Raw genomic sequence first — 25,930 nt, forward strand, 5'->3', positions numbered from 1 at the left:
AAGACAACTGTTTAACTTAGCCTTTTACCTCCATATGCAAGAATCTAGTCTTTGCAGTGGGCGACACAATCATACTTTGACATATACACAAGGGATTTTTCAGAGATTTTTCAAGGTGTGTCCTTCGCTTACGGCAAAACCACACTGAAAAAGACCGATCCCGTCTGATCTTGGAAGCAATCCAGGGTTGGGCTTGGTCAGTACCTGTATGGGAGACCTCTTGGGAATACCAGGTGCTGTAAGCTTTTTCACTAATTTGTTATAAAATACAGTTTTTTTCACTAATTTGTTATAAAATACAGTTTTTTTTCACTTCACCACATCTTTGAACAGCTTCGTCATTGAATAATTTTAAAGCCAGGTGTTCCACACGAACTGCACACACTTGTTGGTAATTAACCTCCTTTTATTTGTCCCTAGCAATAATGTCTCATTGCTGGCATTTAGAGACAAGAAATGGGGTGGGAGCCAATTGTTAGAGTCTAAAGAAGAGCAACAATGATGAAGACAACTGTTTAACTTAGCCTTTTACCTCTATATGCAAGAATCTAGTCTTTGCAGTGGGCGACACAATCATACCTTGACAAATACAGAAGGGATTTTCCAGAGATGTTTCAAGGTTTTTCTTTCACTTACAGCCATACCACCCTGAAAAAGCCTGATCCCCCCTGATCTCGGAATCAATCCAGGGTTGGGCCTGGTCAGTACCTGTATGGGAGACCTCTTGGGAATACCAGGTACTGTAAGCTTTTTCACTAATTTGTTATAAAATACAGTTTTTTTCACTTCACCACATCTTTGAACAGCTTCGTCATTGAATAATTTTAAAGCCAGGTGTTCCACACGAACTGCACACACTTGTTGGTAATAAACCTCCTTTGATTTGTCCCTAGCAATAATGTCTCAGTGCTGGCATTTTAGAGACAAGAAATGGGGTGGGAGCCGATTGTTACTCGAAAAAAAAGCAACAGTGATGAAGACAACTGTTTAACTTAGCCTTTTACCTCCATATGCAAGAATCTAGTCTTTGCAGTGGGCGACACAATAATACTTTGACATATACACAAGGGATTTTTCAGAGATTTTTCAAGGTGTGTCCTTCGCTTACGGCCATACCACCCTGAAAAAGCCCGATCCCGTCTGATCTCGGAAGCAATCCAGGGTTGGGCCTGGTCAGTACCTGTATGGGAGACCTCTTGGGAATACCAGGTGCTGTAAGCTTTTTCACTAATTTGTTATAAAATACAGTTTTTTTCACTTCACCATAGCTTTGAACAGCTTCGTCATTGAATAATTTTAAAGCCAGGTGTTCCACACGAACTGCACACACTTGTTGGTAATAAACCTCCTTTCATTTGTCCCTAGCAATAATGTCTCAGTGCTGGCATTTTAGAGACAAGAAATGGGGTGGGAGCCAATTGTTAGAGTCTAAAGAAGAGCAACAATGATGAAGACAACTGTTTAACTTAGCCTTTTACCTCTATGTGCAAGAATCTAGTCTTTGCAGTGGGCGACACAATCATACCTTGACAAATACACAAGGGATTTTTCAGAGATTTTTCAAGGTTTTTCCTTCGCTTACAGCCATACCACCCTGAAAAAGCCCGATCCCCTCTCATCTCGGAATCAATCCAGGGTTGGGCCTGGTCAGTACCTGTATGGGAGACCTCTTGGGAATACCAGGTGCTGTAAGCTTTTTCACTAATTTGTTATAAAATACAGTTTTTTTCACTTCACCACATCTTTGAACAGCTTCGTCATTGAATAATTTTAAAGCCAGGTGTTCCACACGAACTGCACACACTTGTTGGTAATTAACCTCCTTTTATTTGTCCCTAGCAATAATGTCTCATTGCTGGCATTTAGAGACAAGAAATGGGGTGGGAGCCAATTGTTAGAGTCTAAAGAAGAGCAACAATGATGAAGACAACTGTTTAACTTAGCCTTTTACCTCTATATGCAAGAATCTAGTCTTTGCAGTGGGCGACACAATCATACCTTGACAAATACACAAGGGATTTTCCAGAGATGTTTCAAGGTTTTTCCTTCACTTACAGCCATACCACCCTGAAAAAGCCCGATCCCCCCTGATCTCGGAATCAATCCAGGTTTGGGCCTGGTCAGTACCTGTATGGGAGACCTCTTGGGAATACCAGGTACTGTAAGCTTTTTCACTATTTTGTTATAAAATACAGTTTTTTTCACTTCACCACATCTTTGAACAGCTTCGTCATTGAATAATTTTAAAGCCAGGTGTTCCACACGAACTGCACACACTTGTTGGTAATAAACCTCCTTTGATTTGTCCCTAGCAATAATGTCTCAGTGCTGGCATTTTAGAGACAAGAAATGGGGTGGGAGCCGATTGTTACTCGAAAAAAAAGCAACAGTGATGAAGACAACTGTTTAACTTAGCCTTTTACCTCCATATGCAAGAATCTAGTCTTTGCAGTGGCCGACACAATCATACTTTGACATATACACAAGGGATTTTTCAGAGATTTTTCAAGGTGTGTCCTTCGCTTACGGCCATACCACCCTGAAAAAGCTCGATCCCGTCTGATCTCGGAAGCAATCCAGGGTTGGGCCTGGTCAGTACCTGTATGGGAGACCTCTTGGGAATACCAGGTGCTGTAAGCTTTCTCACTCATTTGTTATAAAATACAGTTTTTTTCACTTCACCATAGCTTTGAACAGCTTCGTCATTGAATAATTTTAAAGCCAGGTGTTCCACACGAACTGCACACACTTGTTGGTAATAAACCTCCTTTCATTTGTCCCTAGCAATAATGTCTCAGTGCTGGCATTTTAGAGACAAGAAATGGGGTGGGAGCCAATTGTTAGAGTCTAAAGAAGAGCAACAATGATGAAGACAACTGTTTAACTTAGCCTTTTACCTCTATGTGCAAGAATCTAGTCTTTGCAGTGGGCGACACAATCATACCTTGACAAATACACAAGGGATTTTTCAGAGATTTTTCAAGGTTTTTCCTTCGCTTACAGCCATACCACCCTGAAAAAGCCCGATCCCCTCTCATCTCGGAATCAATCCAGGGTTGGGCCTGGTCAGTACCTGTATGGGAGACCTCTTGGGAATACCAGGTGCTGTAAGCTTTTTCACTAATTTGTTATAAAATACAGTTTTTTTCACTTCACCACATCTTTAAACAGCTTCGTCATTGAATAATTTTAAAGCCAGGTGTTCCACACGAACTGCACACACTTGTTGGTAATAAACCTCCTTTGATTTGTCCCTAGCAATAATGTCTCAGTGCTGGCATTTTAGAGACAAGAAATGGGGTGGGAGCCGATTGTTACTCGAAAAAATAGCAACAGTGATGAAGACAACTGTTTAACTTAGCCTTTTACCTCCATATGCAAGAATCTAGTCTTTGCAGTGGGCGACTCAATCATACTTTGACATTTACACAAGGGATTTTTCAGAGATTTTTCAAGGTTTTTCCTTCGCTTACAGCCATACCACCCTGAAAAAGCCCGATCCCCTCTCATCTCGGAATCAATCCAGGGTTGGGCCTGGTCAGTACCTGTATGGGAGACCTCTTGGGAATACCAGGTGCTGTAAGCTTTTTCACTAATTTGTTATAAAATACAGTTTTTTTCACTTCACCACATCTTTGAACAGCTTCGTCATTGAATAATTTTAAAGCCAGGTGTTCCACACGAACTGCACACACTTGTTGGTAATAAACCTCCTTTGATTTGTCCCTAGCAATAATGTCTCAGTGCTGGCATTTTAGAGACAAGAAATGGGGTGGGAGCCGATTGTTACTCGAAAAAATAGCAACAGTGATGAAGACAACTGTTTAACTTAGCCTTTTACCTCCATATGCAAGAATCTAGTCTTTGCAGTGGGCGACTCAATCATACTTTGACATTTACACAAGGGATTTTTCAGAGATTTTTCAAGGTGTGTCCTTCGCTTACGGCCATACCACACTGAAAAAGACCGATCCCGTCTGATCTTGGAAGCAATCCAGGGTTGAGCTTGGTCAGTACCTGTATGGGAGACCTCTTGGGAATACCAGGTGCTGTAAGCTTTTTCACTAATTTGTTATAAAATACAGTTTTTTTCACTTCACCACATCTTTGAACAGCTTCGTCATTGAATAATTTTAAAGCCAGGTGTTCCACACGAACTGCACACACTTGTTGGTAATTAACCTCCTTTGATTTGTCCCTAGCAATAATGTCTCAGTGCTGGCATTTTAGAGACAAGAGATGGGGTGGGAGCCGATTGTTACTCGAAAAAAGAGCAACAGTGATGAAGACAACTGTGTAACTTAGCCTTTTACCTCCATATGCAAGAATCTAGTCTTTGCAGTGGGCAACACAATCATACTTTGACATATACACAAGGGATTTTTCAGAGATTTTTCAAGGTGTGTCTTTCGCTTATGGCCATACCACCCTGAAAAAGCCCGATCCCGCCTGATCTCGGAAGCAATCCAGGGTTGGGCCTGGTCAGTACCTGTATGGGAGACCTCTTGGGAATACCAGGTGCTGTAAGCTTTTTCACTAATTTGTTATAAAATACAGTTTTTTTCACTTCACCACATCTTTGAACAGCTTCATCATTGAATAATTTTAAAGCCAGGTGTTCCACACGAACTGCACACACTTGTTGGTAATAAACCTCCTTTTATTTGTCCCTAGCAATAATGTCTCAGTGCTGGCATTTAGAGACAAGAAATGGGGTAGGAGCCAATTGTTAGAGTCTAAAGAAGAGCAACAATGATGAAGACAACTGTTTAACTTAGCCTTTTACCTCTATGTGCAAGAATCTAGTCTTTGCAGTGGGCGACACAATCATACCTTGACAAATACACAAGGGATTTTTCAGAGATTTTTCAAGGTTTTTACTTCGCTTACAGCCATACCACCCTGAAAAAGCCCGATCCCCTCTCATCTCGGAATCAATCCAGGGTTGGGCCTGGTCAGTACCTGTATGGGAGACCTCTTGGGAATACCAGGTGCTGTAAGCTTTTTCACTAATTTGTTATAAAATACAGTTTTTTTTCACTTCACCACATCTTTGAACAGCTTCGTCATTGAATAATTTTAAAGCCAGGTGTTCCACACGAACTGCACACACTTGTTGGTAATTAACCTCCTTTGATTTGTCCCTAGCAATAATGTCTCAGTGCTGGCATTTTAGAGACAAGAAATGGGGTGGGAGCCGATTGTTACTCGAAAAAAGAGCAACAGTGATGAAGACAACTGTGTAACTTAGCCTTTTACCTCCATATGCAAGAATCTAGTCTTTGCAGTGGGCAACACAATCATACTTTGACATATACACAAGGGATTTTTCAGAGATTTTTCAAGGTGTGTCTTTCGCTTATGGCCATACCACCCTGAAAAAGCCCGATCCCGCCTGATCTCGGAAGCAATCCAGGGTTGGGCCTGGTCAGTACCTGTATGGGAGACCTCTTGGGAATACCAGGTGCTGTAAGCTTTTTCACTAATTTGTTATAAAATACAGTTTTTTCACTTCACCACATCTTTGAACAGCTTCGTCATTGAATAATTTTAAAGCCAGGTGTTCCACACGAACTGCACACACTTGTTGGTAATAAACCTCCTTTTATTTGTCCCTAGCAATAATGTCTCAGTGCTGGCATTTAGAGACAAGAAATGGGGTGGGAGCCAATTGTTAGAGTCTAAAGAAGAGCAACAATGATGAAGACAACTGTTTAACTTAGCCTTTTACCTCTATATGCAAGAATCTAGTCTTTGCAGTGGGCGACACAATCATACCTTGACAAATACACAAGGGATTTTCCAGAGATGTTTCAAGGTTTTTCCTTCGCTTACAGCCATACCACCCTGAAAAAGCCCGATCCCCTCTGATCTCGGAATCAATCCAGGGTTGGGCCTGGTCAGTACCTGTATGGGAGACCTCTTGGGAATACCAGGTGCTGTAAGCTTTTTCACTAATTTGTTATGAAATACAGTATTTTTCACTTCACCACATCTTTGAACAGCTTCGTCATTGAATAATTTTAAAGCCAGGTGTTCCACACGAACTGCACACACTTGTTGGTAATAAACCTCCTTTGATTTGTCCCTAGCAATAATGTCTCAGTGCTGGCATTTTGGAGACAAGAAATGGGGTGGGAGCCGATTGTTACTCGAAAAAAAAGCAACAGTGATGAATACAACTGTTTAACTTAGCCTTTTACCTCCATATGCAAGAATCTAGTCTTTGCAGTGGGCGACACAATCATACTTTGACATATACACAAGGGATTTTTCAGAGATTTTTCAAGGTGTGTCCTTCGCTTACGGCCATACCACCCTGAAAAAGCCCGATCCCGTCTGATCTCGGAAGCAATCCAGGGTTGGGCCTGGTCAGTACCTGTATGGGAGACCTCTTGGGAATACCAGGTGCTGTAAGCTTTTTCACTAATTTGTTATAAAATACAGTTTTTTTCACTTCACCATAGCTTTGAACAGCTTCGTCATTGAATAATTTTAAAGCCAGGTGTTCCACACGAACAGCACACACTTGTTGGTAATAAACCTCCTTTCATTTGTCCCTAGCAATAATGTCTCAGTGCTGGCATTTTAGAGACAAGAAATGGGGTGGGAGCCAATTGTTAGAGTCTAAAGAAGAGCAACAATGATGAAGACAACTGTTTAACTTAGCCTTTTACCTCTATGTGCAAGAATCTAGTCTTTGCAGTGGGCGACACAATCATACCTTGACAAATACACAAGGGATTTTTCAGAGATTTTTCAAGGTTTTTCCTTCGCTTACAGCCATACCACCCTGAAAAAGCCCGATCCCCTCTCATCTCGGAATCAATCCAGGGTTGGGCCTGGTCAGTACCTGTATGGGAGACCGCTTGGGAATACCAGGTGCTGTAAGCTTTTTCACTAATTTGTTATAAAATACAGTTTTTTTCAATTCACCACATCTTTGAACAGCTTCGTCATTGAATAATTTTAAAGCCAGGTGTTCCACACGAACTGCACACACTTGTTGGTAATAAACCTTCTTTGATTTGTCCCTAGCAATAATGTCTCAGTGCTGGCATTTTAGAGACAAGAAATGGGGTGGGAGCCGACTGTTACTCGAAAAAAGAGCAACAGTGATGAAGACAACTGTTTAACTTAGCCTTTTACCTCCATATGCAAGAATCTAGTCTTTGCAGTGGGCGACACAATCATACTTTGACATATACACAAGGGATTTTTCAGAGATTTTTCAAGGTGTGTCCTTCGCTTACGGCCATATCACACTGAAAAAGACCGATCCCATCTGATCTTGGAAGCAATCCAGGGTTGGGCTTGGTCAGTACCTGTATGGGAGACCTCTTGGGAATACCAGGTGCTGTAAGCTTTTTCACTAATTTGTTATAAAATACAGTTTTTTTCACTTCACCACATCTTTGAACAGCTTCGTCATTGAATAATTTTAAAGCCAGGTGTTCCACACGAACTGCACACACTTGTTGGTAATTAACCTCTTTTGATTTGTCCCTAGCAATAATGTCTCAGTGCTGGCATTTTAGAGACAAGAAATGGGGTGGGAGCCGATTGTTACTCGAAAAAAGAGCAACAGTGATGAAGACAACTGTGTAACTTAGCCTTTTACCTCCATATGCAAGAATCTAGTCTTTGCAGTGGGCAACACAATCATACTTTGACATATACTCAAGGGATTTTTCAGAGATTTTTCAAGGTGTGTCTTTCGCTTATGGCCATACCACCCTGAAAAAGCCCGATCCCGCCTGATCTCGGAAGCAATCCAGGGTTGGGCCTGGTCAGTACCTGTATGGGAGACCTCTTGGGAATACCAGGTGCTGTAAGCTTTTTCACTAATTTGTTATAAAATACAGTTTTTTTTCACTTCACCACATCTTTGAACAGCTTCGTCATTGAATAATTTTAAAGCCAGTTGTTCCACACGAACTGCACACACTTGTTGATAATAAACCTCCTTTTATTTGTCCCTAGCAATAATGTCTCAGTGCTGGCATTTAGAGACAAGAAATGGGGTGGGAGCCAATTGTTAGAGTCTAAAGAAGAGCAACAATGATGAAGACAACTGTTTAACTTAGCCTTTTACCTCTATATGCAAGAATCTGGTCTTTGCAGTGGGCGACACAATCATACCTTGACAAATACACAAGGGATTTTCCAGAGATGTTTCAAGGTTTTTCCTTCGCTTACAGCCATACCACCCTGAAAAAGCCCGATCCCCTCTGATCTCGGAATCAATCCAGGGTTGGGCCTGGTCAGTACCTGTATGGGAGACCTCTTGGGAATACCAGGTGCTGTAAGCTTTTTCACTAATTTGTTATGAAATACAGTATTTTTCACTTCACCACATCTTTGAACAGCTTCGTCATTGAATAATTTTAAAGCCAGGTGTTCCACACGAACTGCACACACTTGTTGGTAATAAACCTCCTTTGATTTGTCCCTAGCAATAATGTCTCAGTGCTGGCATTTTAGAGACAAGAAATGGGGTGGGAGCCGATTGTTACTCGAAAAAAAAGCAACAGTGATGAATACAACTGTTTAACTTAGCCTTTTACCTCCATATGCAAGAATCTAGTCTTTGCAGTGGGCGACACAATCATACTTTGACATATACACAAGGGATTTTTCAGAGATTTTTCAAGGTGTGTCCTTCGCTTACGGCCATACCACCCTGAAAAAGCCCGATCCCGTCTGATCTCGGAAGCAATCCAGGGTTGGGCCTGGTCAGTACCTGTATGGGAGACCTCTTGGGAATACCAGGTGCTGTAAGCTTTTTCACTAATTTGTTATAAAATACAGTTTTTTTCACTTCACCATAGCTTTGAACAGCTTCGTCATTGAATAATTTTAAAGCCAGGTGTTCCACACGAACTGCACACACTTGTTGGTAATAAACCTCCTTTCATTTGTCCCTAGCAATAATGTCTCAGTGCTGGCATTTTAGAGACAAGAAATGGGGTGGGAGCCAATTGTTAGAGTCTAAAGAAGAGCAACAATGATGAAGACAACTGTTTAACTTAGCCTTTTACCTCTATGTGCAAGAATCTAGTCTTTGCAGTGGGCGACACAATCATACCTTGACAAATACACAAGGGATTTTTCAGAGATTTTTCAAGGTTTTTCCTTCGCTTACAGCCATACCACCCTGAAAAAGCCCGATCCCCTCTCATCTCGGAATCAATCCAGGGTTGGGCCTGGTCAGTACCTGTATGGGAGACCTCTTGGGAATACCAGGTGCTGTAAGCTTTTTCACTAATTTGTTATAAAATACAGTTTTTTTCAATTCACCACATCTTTGAACAGCTTCGTCATTGAATAATTTTAAAGCCAGGTGTTCCACACGAACTGCACACACTTGTTGGTAATAAACCTCCTTTGATTTGTCCCTAGCAATAATGTCTCAGTGCTGGCATTTTAGAGACAAGAAATGGGGTGGGAGCCGATTGTTACTCGAAAAAAGAGCAACAGTGATGAAGACAACTGTTTAACTTAGCCTTTTACCTCCATATGCAAGAATCTAGTCTTTGCAGTGGGCGACACAATCATACTTTGACATATACACAAGGGATTTTTCACAGATTTTTCAAGGTGTGTCCTTCGCTTACGGCCATATCACACTGAAAAAGACCGATCCCGTCTGATCTTGGAAGCAATCCAGGGTTGGGCTTGGTCAGTACCTGTATGGGAGACCTCTTGGGAATACCAGGTGCTGTAAGCTTTTTCACTAATTTGTTATAAAATACAGTTTTTTTCACTTCACCACATCTTTGAACAGCTTCGTCATTGAATAATTTTAAAGCCAGGTGTTCCACACGAACTGCACACACTTGTTGGTAATTAACCTCCTTTGATTTGTCCCTAGCAATAATGTCTCAGTGCTGGCATTTTAGAGACAAGAAATGGGGTGGGAGCCGATTGTTACTCGAAAAAAGAGCAACAGTGATGAAGACAACTGTGTAACTTAGCCTTTTACCTCCATATGCAAGAATCTAGTCTTTGCAGTGGGCAACACAATCATACTTTGACATATACTCAAGGGATTTTTCAGAGATTTTTCAAGGTGTGTCTTTCGCTTATGGCCATACCACCCTGAAAAAGCCCGATCCCGCCTGATCTCGGAAGCAATCCAGGGTTGGGCCTGGTCAGTACCTGTATGGGAGACCTCTTGGGAATACCAGGTGCTGTAAGCTTTTTCACTAATTTGTTATAAAATACAGTTTTTTTCACTTCACCACATCTTTGAACAGCTTCGTCATTGAATAATTTTAAAGCCAGGTGTTCCACACGAACTGCACACACTTGTTGGTAATAAACCTCCTTTGATTTGTCCCTAGCAATAATGTCTCAGTGCTGGCATTTTACAGACAAGAAATGGGGTGGGAGCCGATTGTTACTCGAAAAAAAAGCAACAGTGATGAATACAACTGTTTAACTTAGCCTTTTACCTCCATATGCAAGAATCTAGTCTTTGCAGTGGGCGACACAATCATTCTTTGACATATACACAAGGGATTTTTCAGAGATTTTTCAAGGTGTGTCCTTCGCTTACGGCCATACCACCCTGAAAAAGCCCGATCCCGTCTGACCTTGAAGCAAGCCAGGGTTGGGCCTGGTCAGTACCTGTATGGGAGGCCTCTTGGGAATACCAGGTGCTGTAAGCTTTTTCACTAATTTGTTATAAAATATAGTTTTTTTCACTTCACCATAGCTTTAAACAGCTTCGTCATTGAATAATTTTAAAGCCAGGTGTTCCACACGAACTGCACACACTTGTTGGTAATAAACCTCCTTTGATTTGTCCCTAGCAATAATGTCTCAGTGCTGGCATTTTAGAGACAAGAAATGGGGTGGGAGCCAATTGTTAGAGTCTAAAGAAGAGCAACAATGATGAAGACAACTGTTTAACTTAGCCTTTTACCTCTATGTGCAAGAATCTAGTCTTTGCAGTGGGCGACACAATCATACCTTGACAAATACACAAGGGATTTTCCAGAGATGTTTCAAGGTTTTTCCTTCGCTTACAGCCATACCACCCTGAAAAAGCCCGATCCCCTCTGATCTCGGAATCAATCCAGGGTTGGGCCTGGTCAGTACCTGTATGGGAGACCTCTTGGGAATACAAGGTGCTGTAAGCTTTTTCACTAATTTGTTATAAAATACAGTTTTTTTCACTTCACCACATCTTTGAACAGCTTTGTCATTGAATAATTTTAAAGCCAGGTGTTCCACATGAACTGCACACACTTGTTGGTAATAAACCTCCTTTGATTTGTCCCTAGCAATAATGTCTCAGTGCTGGCATTTTAGAGACAAGAAATGGGGTGGGAGCCGATTGTTACTCGAAAAAAAAGCAACAGTGATGAATACAACTGTTTAACTTAGCCTTTTACCTCCATATGCAAGAATCTAGTCTTTGCAGTGGGCGACACAATCATTCTTTTACATATACACAAGGGATTTTTCAGAGATTTTTCAAGGTGTGTCCTTCGCTTACGGCCATACCACCCTGAAAAAGCCCGATCCCGTCTGACCTCGAAGCAAGCCAGGGTTGGGCCTGGTCAGTACCTGTACGGGAGACCTCTTGGGAATACCAGGTGCTGCAAGCTTTTTCACTAATTTGTTATAAAATACAGTTTTTTTCACTTCACCATAGCTTTAAACAGCTTCGTCATTGAATAATTTTAAAGCCAGGTGTTCCACACGAACTGCATACACTTGTTGGTAATAAACCTCCTTTGATTTGTCCCTAGCAATAATGTCTCAGAGCTGGCATTTTAGAGACAAGAAATGGGGTGGGAGCCAATTGTTAGAGTCTAAAGAAGAGCAACAATGATGAAGACAACTGTTTAACTTAGCCTTTTACCTCTATGTGCAAGAATCTAGTCTTTGCAGTGGGCGACACAATCATACCTTGACAAATACACAAGGGATTTTTCAGAGATTTTTCAAGGTTTTTCCTTCGCTTTCAGCCATACCACCCTGAAAAAGCCTGATCCCCTCTCATCTCGGAATCAATCCAGGGTTGGGCCTGGTCAGTACCTGTATGGGAGACCTCTTGGGAATACCAGGTGCTGTAAGCTTTTTCACTAATTTGTTATAAAATACAGTTTTTTTCACTTAACCACATCTTTGAACAGCTTCGTCATTGAATAATTTTAAAGCCAGGTGTTCCACACGAACTGCACACACTTGTTGGTAATAAACCTCCTTTCATTTGTCCCTAGCAATAATGTCTCAGTGCTGGCATTTTAGAGACAAGAAATGGGGTGGGAGCCAATTGTTAGAGTCTAAAGAAGAGCAACAATGATGAAGACAACTGTTTAACTTAGCCTTTTACCTCTATGTGCAAGAATCTAGTCTTTGCAGTGGGCGACACAATCATACCTTGAGAAATACACAAGGGATTTTTCAGAGATTTTTCAAGGTTTTTCCTTCACTTACAGCCATACCACCCTGAAAAAGCCCGATCCCCTCTCATCTCGGAATCAATCCAGGGTTGGGCCTGGTCAGTACCTGTATGGGAGACCTCTTGGGAATACCAGGTGCTGTAAGCTTTTTCACTAATTTGTTATAAAATACAGTTTTTTTCAATTCACCACATCTTTGAACAGCTTCGTCATTGAATAATTTTAAAGCCAGGTGTTCCACACGAACTGCACACACTTGTTGGTAATAAACCTCCTTTGATTTGTCCCTAGCAATAATGTCTCAGTGCTGGCATTTTAGAGACAAGAAATGGGGTGGGAGCCGATTGATACTCGAAAAAAGAGCAACAGTGATGAAGACAACTGTTTAACTTAGCCTTTTACCTCCATATGCAAGAATCTAGTCTTTGCAGTGGGCGACACAATCATACTTTGACATATACACAAGGGATTTTTCAGAGATTTTTCAAGGTGTGTCCTTCGCTTACGGCCATATCACACTGAAAAAGACCGATCCCGTCTGATCTTGGAAGCAATCCAGGGTTGGGCTTGGTCAGTACCTGTATGGGAGACCTCTTGGGAATACCAGGTGCTGTAAGCTTTTTCACTAATTTGTTATAAAATACAGTTTTTTTCACTTCACCACATCTTTGAACAGCTTCGTCATTGAATAATTTTAAAGCCAGGTGTTCCACACGAACTGCACACACTTGTTGGTAATTAACCTCCTTTGATTTGTCCCTAGCAATAATGTCTCAGTGCTGGCATTTTAGAGACAAGAAATGGGGTGGGAGCCGATTGTTACTCGAAAAAAGAGCAACAGTGATGAAGACAACTGTGTAACTTAGCCTTTTACCTCCATATGCAAGAATCTAGTCTTTGCAGTGGGCAACACAATCATACTTTGACATATACTCAAGGGATTTTTCAGAGATTTTTCAAGGTGTGTCTTTCGCTTATGGCCATACCACCCTGAAAAAGCCCGATCCCGCCTGATCTCGGAAGCAATCCAGGGTTGGGCCTGGTCAGTACCTGTATGGGAGACCTCTTGGGAATACCAGGTGCTGTAAGCTTTTTCACTAATTTGTTATAAAATACAGTTTTTTTCACTTCACCACATCTTTGAACAGCTTCGTCATTGAATAATTTTAAAGCCAGGTGTTCCACACGAACTGCACACACTTGTTGGTAATAAACCTCCTTTGATTTGTCCCTAGCAATAATGTCTCAGTGCTGGCATTTTACAGACAAGAAATGGGGTGGGAGCCGATTGTTACTCGAAAAAAAAGCAACAGTGATGAATACAACTGTTTAACTTAGCCTTTTACCTCCATATGCAAGAATCTAGTCTTTGCAGTGGGCGACACAATCATTCTTTGACATATACACAAGGGATTTTTCAGAGATTTTTCAAGGTGTGTCCTTCGCTTACGGATATACCACCCTGAAAAAGCCCGATCCTGTCTGACCTCGAAGCAAGCCAGGGTTGGGCCTGGTCAGTACCTGTATGGGAGACCTCTTGGGAATACCAGGTGCTGCAAGCTTTTTCACTAATTTGTTATAAAATATAGTTTTTTTCACTTCACCATAGCTTTAAACAGCTTCGTCATTGAATAATTTTAAAGCCAGGTGTTCCACACGAACTGCACACACTTGTTGGTAATAAACCTCCTTTGATTTGTCCCTAGCAATAATGTCTCAGTGCTGGCATTTTAGAGACAAGAAATGGGGTGGGAGCCAATTGTTAGAGTCTAAAGAAGAGCAACAATGATGAAGACAACTGTTTAACTTAGCCTTTTACCTCTATGTGCAAGAATCTAGTCTTTGCAGTGGGCGACACAATCATACCTTGACAAATACACAAGGGATTTTCCAGAGATGTTTCAAGGTTTTTCCTTCGCTTACAGCCATACCACCCTGAAAAAGCCCGATCCCCTCTGATCTCGGAATCAATCCAGGGTTGGGCCTGGTCAGTACCTGTATGGGAGACCTCTTGGGAATACAAGGTGCTGTAAGCTTTTTCACTAATTTGTTATAAAATACAGTTTTTTTCACTTCACCACATCTTTGAACAGCTTCGTCATTGAATAATTTTAAAGCCAGGTGTTCCACACGAACTGCACACACTTGTTGGTAATAAACCTCCTTTGATTTGTCCCTAGCAATAATGTCTCAGTGCTGGCATTTTAGAGACAAGAAATGGGGTGGGAGCCGATTGTTACTCGAAAAAAAAGCAACAGTGATGAATACAACTGTTTAACTTAGCCTTTTACCTCCATATGCAAGAATCTAGTCTTTGCAGTGGGCGACACAATCATTCTTTTACATATACACAAGGGATTTTTCAGAGATTTTTCAAGGTGTGTCCTTCGCTTACGGCCATACCACCCTGAAAAAGCCCGATCCCGTCTGACCTCGAAGCAAGCCAGGGTTGGGCCTGGTCAGTACCTGTACGGGAGACCTCTTGGGAATACCAGGTGCTGCAAGCTTTTTCACTAATTTGTTATAAAATACAGTTTTTTTCACTTCACCATAGCTTTAAACAGCTTCGTCATTGAATAATTTTAAAGCCAGGTGTTCCACACGAACTGCATACACTTGTTGGTAATAAACCTCCTTTGATTTGTCCCTAGCAATAATGTCTCAGAGCTGGCATTTTAGAGACAAGAAATGGGGTGGGAGCCAATTGTTAGAGTCTAAAGAAGAGCAACAATGATGAAGACAACTGTTTAACTTAGCCTTTTACCTCTATGTGCAAGAATCTAGTCTTTGCAGTGGGCGACACAATCATACCTTGACAAATACACAAGGGATTTTTCAGAGATTTTTCAAGGTTTTTCCTTCGCTTTCAGCCATACCACCCTGAAAAAGCCTGATCCCCTCTCATCTCGGAATCAATCCAGGGTTGGGCCTGGTCAGTACCTGTATGGGAGACCTCTTGGGAATACCAGGTGCTGTAAGCTTTTTCACTAATTTGTTATAAAATACAGTTTTTTTCACTTCACCACATCTTTGAACAGCTTCGTCATTGAATAATTTTAAAGCCAGGTGTTCCACACGAACTGCACATACTTGTTGGTAAAAAACCTCCTTTGATTTGTCCCTAGCAATAATGTCTCAGTGCTGGCATTTTAGAGACAAGAAATGGGGTGGGAGCCGATTGTTACTCGAAAAAAGAGCAACAGTGATGAAGACAACTGTTTAACTTAGCCTTTTACCTCCATATGCAAGAATCTAGTCTTTGCAGTGGGCGACACAATCATACTTTCACATATACACAAGGGATTTTTCAGAGATTTTTCAAGGTGTGTCATTCGCTTACGGCCATACCACCCTGAAAAAGCCCGAACCCGTCTGATCTCAGAAGCAATCCAGGGTTGGGCCTGGTCAGTACCTGTATGGGAGACCTCTTGGGAATACCACGTGCTGTAACCTTTTTCACTAATTTGTTATAAAATACAGTTTTTTTCACTTCACCACATCTTTGAATAGCTTCGTCACTGAATAATTTTAAAGCCAGGTGTTCCACACGAACTGCACACACTTGTTGGTAATAAACCTCCTTTGATTTGTCCCTAGCACTTATGTCTCAGTGCTGGCATTTTAGAGACAAGAAATGGGGTGGGAGCCAATTGTTAGAGTCTAAAGAAGTTTAACAATGATGAAGACAACTGTTTAACTTAGCCTTTTACCTCTATATGCAAGAATCTAGTCTTTGCAGTGGGCGACACAATCATACCTTGACAAATACACAGGGGATTTTTCAGAGATTTTTCAAGGTTTTTCCTTCGCTTACGGCCATACCACCCTGAAAAAGCCCGATCCCGTCTGATCTCGGAAGCAATCCAGGGTTGGGCCTGGTCAGTACCTGTATGGGAGACCTCTTGGGTATACCAGGTGCTGTAAGCTTTTTCACTAATTTGTTATAAAATACAGTTTTTTTCACTTCACCACATCTTTGAACAGCTTCGTCATTGAATAATTTTAAAGCCAGGTGTTCCACACGAACTGCACACACTTGTTGGCAATAAACCTCCTTTGATTTGTCCCTAGAAATAATGTCTCAGTGCTGGCATTTTAGAGACAAGAAATGGGGTGGGAGCCGATTGTTACTCGAAAAAAGAGCAACAGTGATGAAGACAACTGTTTAACTTAGCCTTTTACCTCCATATGCAAGAATCTAGTCTTTGCAGTGGGCGACACAATCATACTTTGACATATACACAAGGGATTTTTCAGAGATTTTTCTAGGTGTTTTCTTCGCTTACGGCCATACCACCCTGAAAAAGCCCGATCCCGTCTGATCTCGGAAGCAATCCAGGGTTGGGCCTGGTCAGTACCTGTATGGGAGACCTCTTGGGAATACCAGGTGCTGTAAAATTTTTCACTAATTTGTTATAAAATACAGTTTTTTTCACTTCACCACAGCTTTGAACAGCTTCGTCATTGAATAATTTTAAAGCCAGTTGTTCCACATGAACTGCACACACTTGTTGGTAATAAACCTCCTTTGATTTGTCCCTAGCAATAATGTCTCAGTGCTGGCATTTTAGAGACAAGAAATGGGGTGGGAGCCAATTGTTAGAGTCTAAAGAAGAGCAACAATGATGAAGACAACTGTTTAACTTAGCCTTTTACCTCTGTATGCAAGAATCGAGTCTTTGCAGTGGGCGACACAATCATACCTTGACAAATACACAAGGGATTTTTTAGAGATTTTTCAAGATTTTTCCATCGCTTACAGCCATACCACCCTGAAAAAGCCCGATCCCGTCTGATCTCTGGAGCAATCCATGGTTGGGCCTGGTCAGTACCTGTATGGGAGACCTCTTGGGAATACCAGGTGCTGTAAGCTTTTTCACTAATTTGTTATAAAATACAGTTTTTTTCACTTCACCACATCTTTGAACAGCTTCGTCATTGAATAATTTTAAAGCCAGGTGTTCCACACGAACTGCACACACTTGTTGGTAATAAACCTCCTTTGATTTGTCCCTAGCAATAATGTCTCAGTGCTGGCATTTTAGAGACAAGAAATGGGGTGGGAGCCAATTGTTACTCGAAAAAAGAGCAACAGTGATGAAGACAACTGTTTAACTCAGCCTTTTACCTCCATATGCAAGAATCTAGTCTTTGCAGTGGGCGACACAATCATACCTTGACAAATACACAAGGGATTTTCAGAGATATTTCAAGGTTTTTCCTTCACTTACGGCCATACCACCCTGAAAAAGGCAGATCCTGTCTGATCTCGGAAGCAATCCAGGGTTGGGCCTGGTCAGTACCTGATTGGAAGACCTCTTGGGAATACCAGGTGCTGTAAGCTTCTTCACTAATTTGTTATAAAATACAGTTTTTTTCACTTCACCACATCTTTGAACAGTTTCGTCATTGAATAATTTTAAAGCCAGGTGTTCCACACGAACTGCACACACTTGCTGGTAATAAACCTCCTTTGATTTGTCCCTAGCAATAATGTCTCAGTGCTGGCATTTTAGAGACAAGAAATGGGGTGGGAGCCAATTGTTAGAGTCTAAAGAAGAGCAACATGATGAAGACAACTGTTTAACTTAGCCTTTTACCTCCATATGCAAGAATCTAGTCTTTGCAGTGGGCGACACAATCATACTTTGACAAATACACAAGGGATTTTTAAGAGATTTTTCAAGGTTTGTCCTTCACTTATGGCCAAACCACCCTGAAAAAGCCCAATCTCGTCTGATCTCGGAAGCAATCCAGGGTTGGGCCTGGTCAGTACCTGTATGGGAGACCTCTTGGGAATACCAGGTGCTGTAAGCTTTTTCACTAATTTGTTATAAAATACAGTTTTTTTCACTTCACCACATCTTTGAACAGTTTCGTCATTGAATAATTTTAAAGCCAGGTGTTCCACACGAACTGCACACACTTGTTGGTAATAAACCTCCTTTGATTTGTCCCTAGCAATAATGTCTCAGTGCTGGCATTTTAGAGACAAGAAATGGGGTGGGAGCCAATTGTTAGAGTCTAAAGAAGAGCAACATGATGAAGACAACTGTTTAACGTAGCCTTTTACCTCCATATGCAAGAATCTAGTCTTTGCAGTGGGCGACACAATCATACTTTGACAAATACACAAGGGATTTTTAAGAGATTTTTCAAGGTTTGTCCTTCACTTGCGGCCAAACCACCCTGAAAAAGCCCAATCTCGTCTGATCTCGGAAGCAATCCAGGGTTGGGCCTGGTCAGTACCTGTATGGGAGGCCTCTTGGGAATACCAGGTGCTGTAAGCTTTTTCACTAATTTGTTATAAAATACAATTTTTTTCACTTCACCACAGCTTTGAACATTTTCGTCATTGAATAATTTTAAAGCCAGGTGTTCCACACGAACTGCACACACCTGTTGGTAATAAACCTCCTTTGATTTGTCCCTAGCAATAATGTCTCAGTGCTGGCATTTTAGAGACAAGAAATGGGGTGGGAGCCGATTGTTACTCGAAAAAAGAGCAACCGTGATGAAGGCAACTGTTTAACTTAGCCTTTTACCTCCATATGCAAGAATCTAGTCTTTGCAGTGGGCGACACAATCATACTTTGACAAATACACAAGGGATTTTTCAGAGATTTTTCAAGGTGTGTCCTTCGCTTACGGCCATACCACCCTGAAAAAGCCCAATCCCATCTGATCTCGGAAGCAATCCAGGGTTGGGCCTGGTCAGTATCTGTATGGGAGACCTCTTGGGAATACCAGGTGCTGTAAGCTTTTTCACTAATTTGTTATAAAATACAATTTTTTTCACATCACCACAGCTTTGAACAGCTTCGTCATTGAATAATTTTAAAGCCAGGTGTTCCACACGAACTGCACACACTTGTTGGTAATAAACCTCCTTTGATTTGTCCCTAGCAATAATGTCTAAGTGCTGGCATTTTAGAGACAAGAAATGGGGTGGGAGCCAATTGTTAGAGTCTAAAGAAGAGCAACAATGATGAAGACAACTGTTTAACTTAGCCTTTTACCTCTGTATGCAAGAATCTAGTCTTTGCAGTGGGCGACACAATCATACCTTGTCAAATAAACAAGGGATTTTTCAGAGATTTTTCAAAATTTTTCCATCGCTTACGGCCATACCACCCTGAAAAAGCCCGATCCCGTCTGATCTCGGAATCAAACCAGGGGTGGGCCTGGTCAGTACCTGTATGGGAGACCTCTTGGGAATACCAGGTGCTGTAAGCTTTTTCACTAATTTGTTATAAAATACAGTTTTTTTCGCTTCACCACATCTTTGAACATTTTCGTCATTGAATAATTTTAAAGCCAGGTGTTCCACACGAACTGCACACACTTGTTGGTAATAAACCTCCTTTGATTTGTCCCTAGCAATAATGTCTCAGTGCTGGCATTTTAGAGACAAGAAATGGGGTGGAAGCCATTTGTTAGAGTCTAAAGAAGAGCAACATGATGAAGACAACTGTTTAACTTAGCCTTTTACCTCCATATGCAAGAATCTAGTCTTTCCAGTGGGTGACACAATCATACTTTGACATATACACAAGGGATTTTTCAGAGATTTTTCAAGGTTTTTCCATCGCTTACGGCCATACCACCCTGAAAAAGCTTGATCCTGTCTGATCTCGGATTCAACCCAGGGTTGGGCCTGGTCAGTACCTGTATGGGAGACCTCTTGGGAATACCAGGTGCTGTAAGCTTTTTCACTAATTTGTTACAAAATACAGTTTTTTTCACTTCACCACAGCTTTGAACAGCTTCGTCATTGAATAATTTTAAAGCCAGGTGTTCCACACGAACTGCACACACTTGTTGGTAATAAACCTCCTTTGATTTGTCCCTAGCAATAATGTCTCAGCGCTGGCATTTTAGAGACAAGAAATGGGGTGGGAGCCGATTGTTACTCTAAAAAAGAGCAACAGTGATGAAGACAACTGTTTAACTTAGCCTTTTACCTTCATATGCAAGAATCTAGTCTTTGCAGTGGGCAACACAATCATACTTTAACAAATACACAAGGGATTTTTCAGAGATTTTTCAAGGTTTTTCCATCGCATACAGCCATACCACCCTGAGAAAGTCTGATCCTGTCTGATCTCGGAAGCAATCCAGGGTTGGGGTTTGTCAGTACCTGTATGGGAGACCTCTTGGGAATACCAGGTGCTGTAAGCTTTTTCACTAATTTGTTATAAAATACAGTTTTTTTCACTTCACCACATCTTTGAACAGCTTCGTCATTGAATAATTTTAAAGCCAGGTGTTCCACACGAACTGCACACACTTGTTGGTAATAAACCTCCTTTGATTTGTCCCTAGCAATAATGTCTCAGTGCTGGCATTTTAGAGACAAGAAATGGGGTGGGAGCCGATTGTTACTCGAAAAAAGAGCAACAGTGTTGAAGACAACTGTTTAACTTAGCCTTTTACCTCCATATGCAAGAATCTAGTCTTTGCAGTGGGCGACACAATCATACTTTGACATATACACAAGGGATTTTTCAGAGATTTTTCAAGGTGTGTCCTTCGCTTACGGCCATACCACACTGAAAAAGCCCGATCCCGTCTGATCTCGGAAGCAATCCAGGGTGTGGCCTGGTCAGTACCTGTATGGGAGACCTCTTGGGAATACCAGGTGCTGTAAGCTTTTTCACTAATTTGTTATAAAATACAATTTTTTTCACTTCACCACAGCTTTGAAAAGGTTCGTCATTGAATAATTTTAAAGCCAGGTTTTCCAAATGAACTGCACACACTTGTTGGTAATAAACCTCCTTTGATTTGTCCCTAGCAATAATGTTTCAGTGCTGGCATTTTAGAGACAAGAAATGGGGTGGGAGCCAATTGTTAGAGTCTAAAGAAGAGCAACAATGATGAAGACAACTGTTTAACTTAGCCTTTTACCTCTGTATGCAAGAATCTAGTCTTTGCAGTGGGTGACACAATCATACCTTGACAAATACACAAGAGATTTTTCAGAGATTTTTCAAGATTTTTCCATCGCTTACAGCCATACCGCCCTGAAAAAGCCCTATCCCGTCTGATCTCGGAAGCAATCCAGGGTTGGGCCTGGTCAGTACCTGTATGGGAGACCTCTTGGGAATACCAGGTGCTGTAAGCTTTTTCACTAATTTGTTATAAAATACAGTTTTTCTTCGCTTCACCACATCTTTGAACATTTTCGTCATTGAATAATTTTAAAGCCAGGTGTTCCACACGAACTGCAAACACTTGTTGGTAATAAACCTCCTTTGATTTGTCCCTAGCAATAATGTCTCAGTGCTGGCATTTTAGAGACAAGAAATGGGGTGGGAGCCAATTGTTAGAGTCTAAAGAAGAGCAACATGATGAAGACAACTGTTTAACTTAGTCTTTTACCTCCATATGCAAGAATCTAGTCTTTCCAGTGGGTGACACAATCATACTTTGACATATACACAAGGGATTTTTCAGAGATTTTTCAAGGTTTTTCCATCGCTTACGGCCATACCACCCTGAAAAAGCTTGATCTTGTCTGATCTCGGATTCAACCCAGGGTTGGTCCTGGTCAGTACCTGTATGGGAGACCTCTTGGGAATACCAGGTGCTGTAAGCTTTTCACTAATTTGTTACAAAATACAGTTTTTTTCACTTCACCACAGCTTTGAACAGCTTCGTCATTGAATAATTTTAAAGCCAGGTGTTCCACACGAACTGCACACACTTGTTGGTAATAAACCTCCTTTGATTTGTCCCTAGCAATAATGTCTCAGTGCTGGCATTTTAGAGACAAGAAATGGGGTGGGAGCCGATTGTTACTCTAAAAAAGAGCAACAGTGATGAAGACAACTGTTTAACTTAGCCTTTTACCTTCATATGCAAGAATCTAGTCTTTGCAGTGGGCAACACAATCATACTTTAACAAATACACAAGGGATTTTTCAGAGATTTTTCAAGGTTTTTCCATCGCATACAGCCATACCACCCTGAGAAAGTCTGATCCTGTCTGATCTCGGAAGCAATCCAGGGTTGGGCCTGGTCAGTACCTGTATGGGAGACCTCTTGGGAATACCAGGTGCTGTAAGCTTTTTCACTAATTTGTTATAAAATAGAATTTTTTTCACTTCACCACAGCTTTGAACAGGTTCGTCATTGAATAATTTTAAAGCCAGGTTTTCCAAATGAACTGCACACACTTGTTGGTAATAAACCTCCTTTGATTTGTCCCTAGCAATAATGTTTCAGTGCTGGCATTTTAGAGACAAGAAATGGGGTGGGAGCCAATTGTTAGAGTCTAAAGAAGAGCAACAATGAAGAAGACAACTGTTTAACTTAGCCTTTTACCTCTGTATGCAAGAATCTAGTCTTTGCAGTGGGTGACACAATCATACCTTGACAAATACACAAGAGATTTTTCAGAGATTTTTCAAGATTTTTCCATCGCTTACAGCCATACCACCCTGAAAAAGCCCTATCCCGTCTGATCTCGGAAGCAATCCAGGGTTGGGCCTGGTCAGTACCTGTATGGGAGACCTCTTGGGAATACCAGGTGCTGTAAGCTTTTTCACTAATTTGTTATAAAATACAGTTTTTTTTTCACTTCACCACAGCTTTGAACAGCTTCGTCATTGAATAATTTTAAAGCCAGGTGTTCCACACGAACTGCACACACTTGTTGGTAATAAACCTCCTTTGATTTGTCCCTAGCAATAATGTCTCAGTGCTGGCATTTTAGAGACAAGAAATGGGGTGGCAGCCTATTGTTACTCGAAAAAAGAGCAACAGTGATGAAGACAACTGTTTAACTTAGCCTTTTACCTCCATATGCAAGAATCTAGTCTTTGCAGTGGGCGACACAATCATACTTTGACTTATACACAAGGGATTTTTCATAGATTTTTTAAGGTGTGTCCTTCGCTTATGGCCATACCACCCTGAAAAAGCCCGATCCCGTCTGATCTCGGAAGCAATCCAGGTATGGGCCTGGTCAGTACCTGTATCGGAGACCTCTTGGGAATACCATGTGCTGTAAGCTTTTTCACTAATTTGTTATAAAATACAGTTTTTTTCACTTCACCACAGCTTTGAACAGCTTCGTCCTTGAATAATTTTAAAGCCAGGTGTTCCACACAAACTGCACACACTTGTTGGTAATAAACCTCCTTTGATTTGTCCCTAGCAATAATGTCTCAGTGCTGGCATTTTAGAGACAAGAAATGGGGTGGGAGCCAATTGTTACTCGAAAAAAGAGCAACAGTGATGAAGACAACTGTTTAACTTAGCCTTTTACCTCCATATGCAAGAATCTAGTCTTTGCAGTGAGCGACACAATCATACTTTGACATATACACAAGGGATTTTTCATAGATTTTTCAAGATTTTCCCATCACTTACGGCCATACCACGCTGAAAAAGCCCGATCCCGTCTGATCTTGGAATCAATCCAGGGTTGGGCCTGGTCAGTACCTGTATGGGAGACCTCTTGGGAATACCAGGTGCTGTAAGCTTTTTCACTAATTTGTTATAAAATACAGTTTTTTTCACTTCACCACAGCTTTGAACAGCTTCGTCCTTGAATAATTTTAAAGCCAGGTGTTCCACACGAACTGCACACACTTGTTGGTAATAAACCTCCTTTGATTTGTCCCTAGCAATAATGTCTCAGTGCTGGCATTTTAGAGACAAGATATGGGGTGGGAGCCGATTGTTACTCGAAAAAAGAGCAACAGTGATGAAGACAACTGTTTAACTTAGCCTTTTACCTCCATATGCAAGAATCTAGTCTTTGCAGTGAGCGACACAATCATACTTTGACATATACATAAGGGATTTTTCAGAGATTTTTCAAGATTTTCCCATCGCTTACGGCCATACCACCCTGAAAAAGCCCGATCCCGTCTGATCTCGGAATCAATCCAGGGTTGGGCCTGGTCAGTACCTGTATGGGAGACCTCTTGGGAATACCAGGTGCTGTAAGCTTTTTCACTAATTTGTTATAAAATACAGTTTTTTTCACTTCACCACAGCTATGAACAGCTTCGTCATTGAATAATTTTAAAGCCAGGTGTTCCACACGAACTGCACACACTTGTTGGTAATAAACCTCCCTTGATTCATCCCTAGCAATAATGTCTCAGTGCTGGCATTTTAGAGACAAGAAATGGGGTGGGAGCCAATTGTTAGAGTCTAAAGAAGAGCAACAATGATGAAGACAACTGTTTAACTTAGCCTTTTACCTCTATATGCAAGAATCTAGTCTTTGCAGTGGGCGACACAATCATACCTTGACAAATACACAAGGGATTTTTCAGAGATTTTTCAAGGTTTTTCCTTCGCTTACAGCCATACCACCCTGAAAAAGCCCGATCCCCTCTCATCTCGGAATCAATCCAGGGTTGGGCCTGGTCAGTACCTGTATGGGAGACCTCTTGGGAATACCAGATGCTGTAAGCTTTTTCACTAATTTGTTATAAAATACAGTTTTTTTCACTTCACCACATCTTTGAACAGCTTCGTCATTGAATAATTTTAAAGCCAGGTGTTCCACACGAACTGCACACACTTGTTGGTCATAAAACTAGTTTGATTTGTCCCTAACAATAATGTCTCAGTGCTGGCATTTTAGAGACAAGAAATGGAGTGGGAGCCGATTGTTACTCGAAAAAAGAGCAACAGTGATGAAGACAACTGTTTAACTTAGCCTTTTACCTCCATATGCAAGAATCTAGTCTTTGCAGTGGGCGACACAATCATACTTTGACAAATACACAAGGGATTTTTCAGAGATTTTTCAAGGTTTTTCCATTGCTTACAGCCATACCACCCTGAAAAAGCCAGATCCCGTCTGATCTCGGAAGCAATCCACAGTTGGGCCTGGTCAGTACCTGTATGGGAGACCTCTTGGGAATACCAGGTGCTGTAAGCTTTTTCACTAATTTGTTATAAAATACAGTTTTTTTTCACTTCACCACAGCTTTGATCAGCTTCGTCATTGAATAATTTTAAAGCCAGGTGTTCCACACGAACTGCACACACTTGTTGGTAATAAACCTCCTTTGATTTGTCCCTAGCAATAATGTCTCAGTGCTGGCATTTTAGAGACAAGAAATGGGGTGGGAGCCGATTGTTACTCGAAAAAAGAGCAACAGTGATGAAGACAACTGTTTAACTTAGCCTTTTACCTCCATATGCAAGAATCTAGTCTTTGCAGTGAGCGACACAATCATACTTTGACATATACACAAGGGATTTTTCATAGATTTTTCAAGATTTTCCCATCACTTACGGCCATACCACCCTGAAAAAGCCCGATCCCGTCTGATCTCGGAATCAATCCAGGGTTGGGCCTGGTCAGTACCTGTATGGGAGACCTCTTGGGAATACCAGGTGCTGTAAGCTTTTTCACTAATTTGTTATAAAATACAGTTTTTTTCACTTCACCAAAGCTATGAACAGCTTCGTCATTGAATAATTTTAAAGCCAGGTGTTCCACACGAACCTCACACACTTGTTGGTAATAAACCTCC

The 25,930-nt window shown here is 41.3% G+C and overlaps 9 non-coding genes and 45 pseudogenes across 9 annotated transcripts; all 54 read left to right on the forward strand.

Annotated features, from left to right (window-relative positions):
• The first annotated feature begins 126 nt into the window (after positions 1–126).
• On the forward strand, positions 127–245 carry LOC139068024 (5S ribosomal RNA; annotated as a pseudogene).
• Positions 246–630: 385 nt separating this feature from the next.
• On the forward strand, positions 631–749 carry LOC139067674 (5S ribosomal RNA; annotated as a pseudogene).
• A 353-nt stretch (positions 750–1,102) lies between these two features.
• On the forward strand, positions 1,103–1,221 carry LOC139068379 (5S ribosomal RNA). Its single transcript, XR_011519978.1, has one exon. It is a non-coding gene; the product is annotated as a 5S ribosomal RNA (ribosomal RNA).
• Positions 1,222–1,576: 355 nt separating this feature from the next.
• LOC139067319 (5S ribosomal RNA) lies at positions 1,577–1,695 on the forward strand (annotated as a pseudogene).
• Positions 1,696–2,049: 354 nt separating this feature from the next.
• LOC139067836 (5S ribosomal RNA) lies at positions 2,050–2,168 on the forward strand (annotated as a pseudogene).
• A 353-nt stretch (positions 2,169–2,521) lies between these two features.
• LOC139066613 (5S ribosomal RNA) lies at positions 2,522–2,640 on the forward strand. Its single transcript, XR_011519516.1, has one exon. It is a non-coding gene; the product is annotated as a 5S ribosomal RNA (ribosomal RNA).
• A 355-nt stretch (positions 2,641–2,995) lies between these two features.
• LOC139067320 (5S ribosomal RNA) lies at positions 2,996–3,114 on the forward strand (annotated as a pseudogene).
• A 353-nt stretch (positions 3,115–3,467) lies between these two features.
• Positions 3,468–3,586, forward strand: LOC139067321 (5S ribosomal RNA; annotated as a pseudogene).
• A 353-nt stretch (positions 3,587–3,939) lies between these two features.
• On the forward strand, positions 3,940–4,058 carry LOC139068020 (5S ribosomal RNA; annotated as a pseudogene).
• A 353-nt stretch (positions 4,059–4,411) lies between these two features.
• LOC139066913 (5S ribosomal RNA) lies at positions 4,412–4,530 on the forward strand (annotated as a pseudogene).
• Positions 4,531–4,884: 354 nt separating this feature from the next.
• On the forward strand, positions 4,885–5,003 carry LOC139067322 (5S ribosomal RNA; annotated as a pseudogene).
• Positions 5,004–5,357: 354 nt separating this feature from the next.
• On the forward strand, positions 5,358–5,476 carry LOC139066914 (5S ribosomal RNA; annotated as a pseudogene).
• Positions 5,477–5,829: 353 nt separating this feature from the next.
• On the forward strand, positions 5,830–5,948 carry LOC139066453 (5S ribosomal RNA). Its single transcript, XR_011519353.1, has one exon. It is a non-coding gene; the product is annotated as a 5S ribosomal RNA (ribosomal RNA).
• Positions 5,949–6,301: 353 nt separating this feature from the next.
• On the forward strand, positions 6,302–6,420 carry LOC139068380 (5S ribosomal RNA). The gene has a single exon (XR_011519979.1). It is a non-coding gene; the product is annotated as a 5S ribosomal RNA (ribosomal RNA).
• Positions 6,421–6,775: 355 nt separating this feature from the next.
• On the forward strand, positions 6,776–6,894 carry LOC139067409 (5S ribosomal RNA; annotated as a pseudogene).
• A 353-nt stretch (positions 6,895–7,247) lies between these two features.
• Positions 7,248–7,366, forward strand: LOC139067881 (5S ribosomal RNA; annotated as a pseudogene).
• A 353-nt stretch (positions 7,367–7,719) lies between these two features.
• On the forward strand, positions 7,720–7,838 carry LOC139066915 (5S ribosomal RNA; annotated as a pseudogene).
• Positions 7,839–8,193: 355 nt separating this feature from the next.
• LOC139066454 (5S ribosomal RNA) lies at positions 8,194–8,312 on the forward strand. Its single transcript, XR_011519354.1, has one exon. It is a non-coding gene; the product is annotated as a 5S ribosomal RNA (ribosomal RNA).
• A 353-nt stretch (positions 8,313–8,665) lies between these two features.
• Positions 8,666–8,784, forward strand: LOC139068381 (5S ribosomal RNA). Its single transcript, XR_011519980.1, has one exon. It is a non-coding gene; the product is annotated as a 5S ribosomal RNA (ribosomal RNA).
• Positions 8,785–9,139: 355 nt separating this feature from the next.
• LOC139067323 (5S ribosomal RNA) lies at positions 9,140–9,258 on the forward strand (annotated as a pseudogene).
• Positions 9,259–9,611: 353 nt separating this feature from the next.
• On the forward strand, positions 9,612–9,730 carry LOC139067948 (5S ribosomal RNA; annotated as a pseudogene).
• A 353-nt stretch (positions 9,731–10,083) lies between these two features.
• Positions 10,084–10,202, forward strand: LOC139066916 (5S ribosomal RNA; annotated as a pseudogene).
• A 353-nt stretch (positions 10,203–10,555) lies between these two features.
• LOC139067919 (5S ribosomal RNA) lies at positions 10,556–10,673 on the forward strand (annotated as a pseudogene).
• Positions 10,674–11,028: 355 nt separating this feature from the next.
• On the forward strand, positions 11,029–11,147 carry LOC139067038 (5S ribosomal RNA; annotated as a pseudogene).
• Positions 11,148–11,500: 353 nt separating this feature from the next.
• On the forward strand, positions 11,501–11,618 carry LOC139067971 (5S ribosomal RNA; annotated as a pseudogene).
• Positions 11,619–11,973: 355 nt separating this feature from the next.
• LOC139067821 (5S ribosomal RNA) lies at positions 11,974–12,092 on the forward strand (annotated as a pseudogene).
• A 355-nt stretch (positions 12,093–12,447) lies between these two features.
• Positions 12,448–12,566, forward strand: LOC139067611 (5S ribosomal RNA; annotated as a pseudogene).
• Positions 12,567–12,919: 353 nt separating this feature from the next.
• Positions 12,920–13,038, forward strand: LOC139067949 (5S ribosomal RNA; annotated as a pseudogene).
• Positions 13,039–13,391: 353 nt separating this feature from the next.
• LOC139066917 (5S ribosomal RNA) lies at positions 13,392–13,510 on the forward strand (annotated as a pseudogene).
• Positions 13,511–13,863: 353 nt separating this feature from the next.
• Positions 13,864–13,981, forward strand: LOC139068127 (5S ribosomal RNA; annotated as a pseudogene).
• Positions 13,982–14,336: 355 nt separating this feature from the next.
• LOC139067039 (5S ribosomal RNA) lies at positions 14,337–14,455 on the forward strand (annotated as a pseudogene).
• Positions 14,456–14,808: 353 nt separating this feature from the next.
• Positions 14,809–14,926, forward strand: LOC139067972 (5S ribosomal RNA; annotated as a pseudogene).
• Positions 14,927–15,281: 355 nt separating this feature from the next.
• On the forward strand, positions 15,282–15,400 carry LOC139067822 (5S ribosomal RNA; annotated as a pseudogene).
• Positions 15,401–15,753: 353 nt separating this feature from the next.
• On the forward strand, positions 15,754–15,872 carry LOC139067977 (5S ribosomal RNA; annotated as a pseudogene).
• A 355-nt stretch (positions 15,873–16,227) lies between these two features.
• LOC139066796 (5S ribosomal RNA) lies at positions 16,228–16,346 on the forward strand (annotated as a pseudogene).
• A 353-nt stretch (positions 16,347–16,699) lies between these two features.
• On the forward strand, positions 16,700–16,818 carry LOC139067079 (5S ribosomal RNA; annotated as a pseudogene).
• Positions 16,819–17,173: 355 nt separating this feature from the next.
• Positions 17,174–17,292, forward strand: LOC139067621 (5S ribosomal RNA; annotated as a pseudogene).
• Positions 17,293–17,644: 352 nt separating this feature from the next.
• LOC139068032 (5S ribosomal RNA) lies at positions 17,645–17,763 on the forward strand (annotated as a pseudogene).
• Positions 17,764–18,117: 354 nt separating this feature from the next.
• LOC139067793 (5S ribosomal RNA) lies at positions 18,118–18,236 on the forward strand (annotated as a pseudogene).
• Positions 18,237–18,590: 354 nt separating this feature from the next.
• LOC139067963 (5S ribosomal RNA) lies at positions 18,591–18,709 on the forward strand (annotated as a pseudogene).
• Positions 18,710–19,062: 353 nt separating this feature from the next.
• LOC139067166 (5S ribosomal RNA) lies at positions 19,063–19,181 on the forward strand (annotated as a pseudogene).
• A 355-nt stretch (positions 19,182–19,536) lies between these two features.
• Positions 19,537–19,655, forward strand: LOC139068326 (5S ribosomal RNA). Its single transcript, XR_011519925.1, has one exon. It is a non-coding gene; the product is annotated as a 5S ribosomal RNA (ribosomal RNA).
• A 354-nt stretch (positions 19,656–20,009) lies between these two features.
• Positions 20,010–20,128, forward strand: LOC139067471 (5S ribosomal RNA; annotated as a pseudogene).
• Positions 20,129–20,953: 825 nt separating this feature from the next.
• On the forward strand, positions 20,954–21,072 carry LOC139067581 (5S ribosomal RNA; annotated as a pseudogene).
• Positions 21,073–21,427: 355 nt separating this feature from the next.
• LOC139067165 (5S ribosomal RNA) lies at positions 21,428–21,546 on the forward strand (annotated as a pseudogene).
• A 355-nt stretch (positions 21,547–21,901) lies between these two features.
• LOC139067901 (5S ribosomal RNA) lies at positions 21,902–22,020 on the forward strand (annotated as a pseudogene).
• A 352-nt stretch (positions 22,021–22,372) lies between these two features.
• Positions 22,373–22,491, forward strand: LOC139067894 (5S ribosomal RNA; annotated as a pseudogene).
• A 355-nt stretch (positions 22,492–22,846) lies between these two features.
• LOC139067127 (5S ribosomal RNA) lies at positions 22,847–22,965 on the forward strand (annotated as a pseudogene).
• Positions 22,966–23,320: 355 nt separating this feature from the next.
• On the forward strand, positions 23,321–23,439 carry LOC139068043 (5S ribosomal RNA; annotated as a pseudogene).
• A 353-nt stretch (positions 23,440–23,792) lies between these two features.
• Positions 23,793–23,911, forward strand: LOC139067215 (5S ribosomal RNA; annotated as a pseudogene).
• Positions 23,912–24,264: 353 nt separating this feature from the next.
• On the forward strand, positions 24,265–24,383 carry LOC139068346 (5S ribosomal RNA). Its single transcript, XR_011519945.1, has one exon. It is a non-coding gene; the product is annotated as a 5S ribosomal RNA (ribosomal RNA).
• A 355-nt stretch (positions 24,384–24,738) lies between these two features.
• Positions 24,739–24,857, forward strand: LOC139067772 (5S ribosomal RNA; annotated as a pseudogene).
• Positions 24,858–25,210: 353 nt separating this feature from the next.
• Positions 25,211–25,329, forward strand: LOC139067650 (5S ribosomal RNA; annotated as a pseudogene).
• A 354-nt stretch (positions 25,330–25,683) lies between these two features.
• Positions 25,684–25,802, forward strand: LOC139066541 (5S ribosomal RNA). Its single transcript, XR_011519443.1, has one exon. It is a non-coding gene; the product is annotated as a 5S ribosomal RNA (ribosomal RNA).
• The last annotated feature ends 128 nt before the right edge of the window (positions 25,803–25,930 follow it).

This window comes from Nothobranchius furzeri, chromosome 2 (genome assembly GCF_043380555.1).
Source record: "Nothobranchius furzeri strain GRZ-AD chromosome 2, NfurGRZ-RIMD1, whole genome shotgun sequence".
Classification (NCBI taxonomy): Eukaryota; Metazoa; Chordata; class Actinopteri; order Cyprinodontiformes; family Nothobranchiidae; genus Nothobranchius; species Nothobranchius furzeri.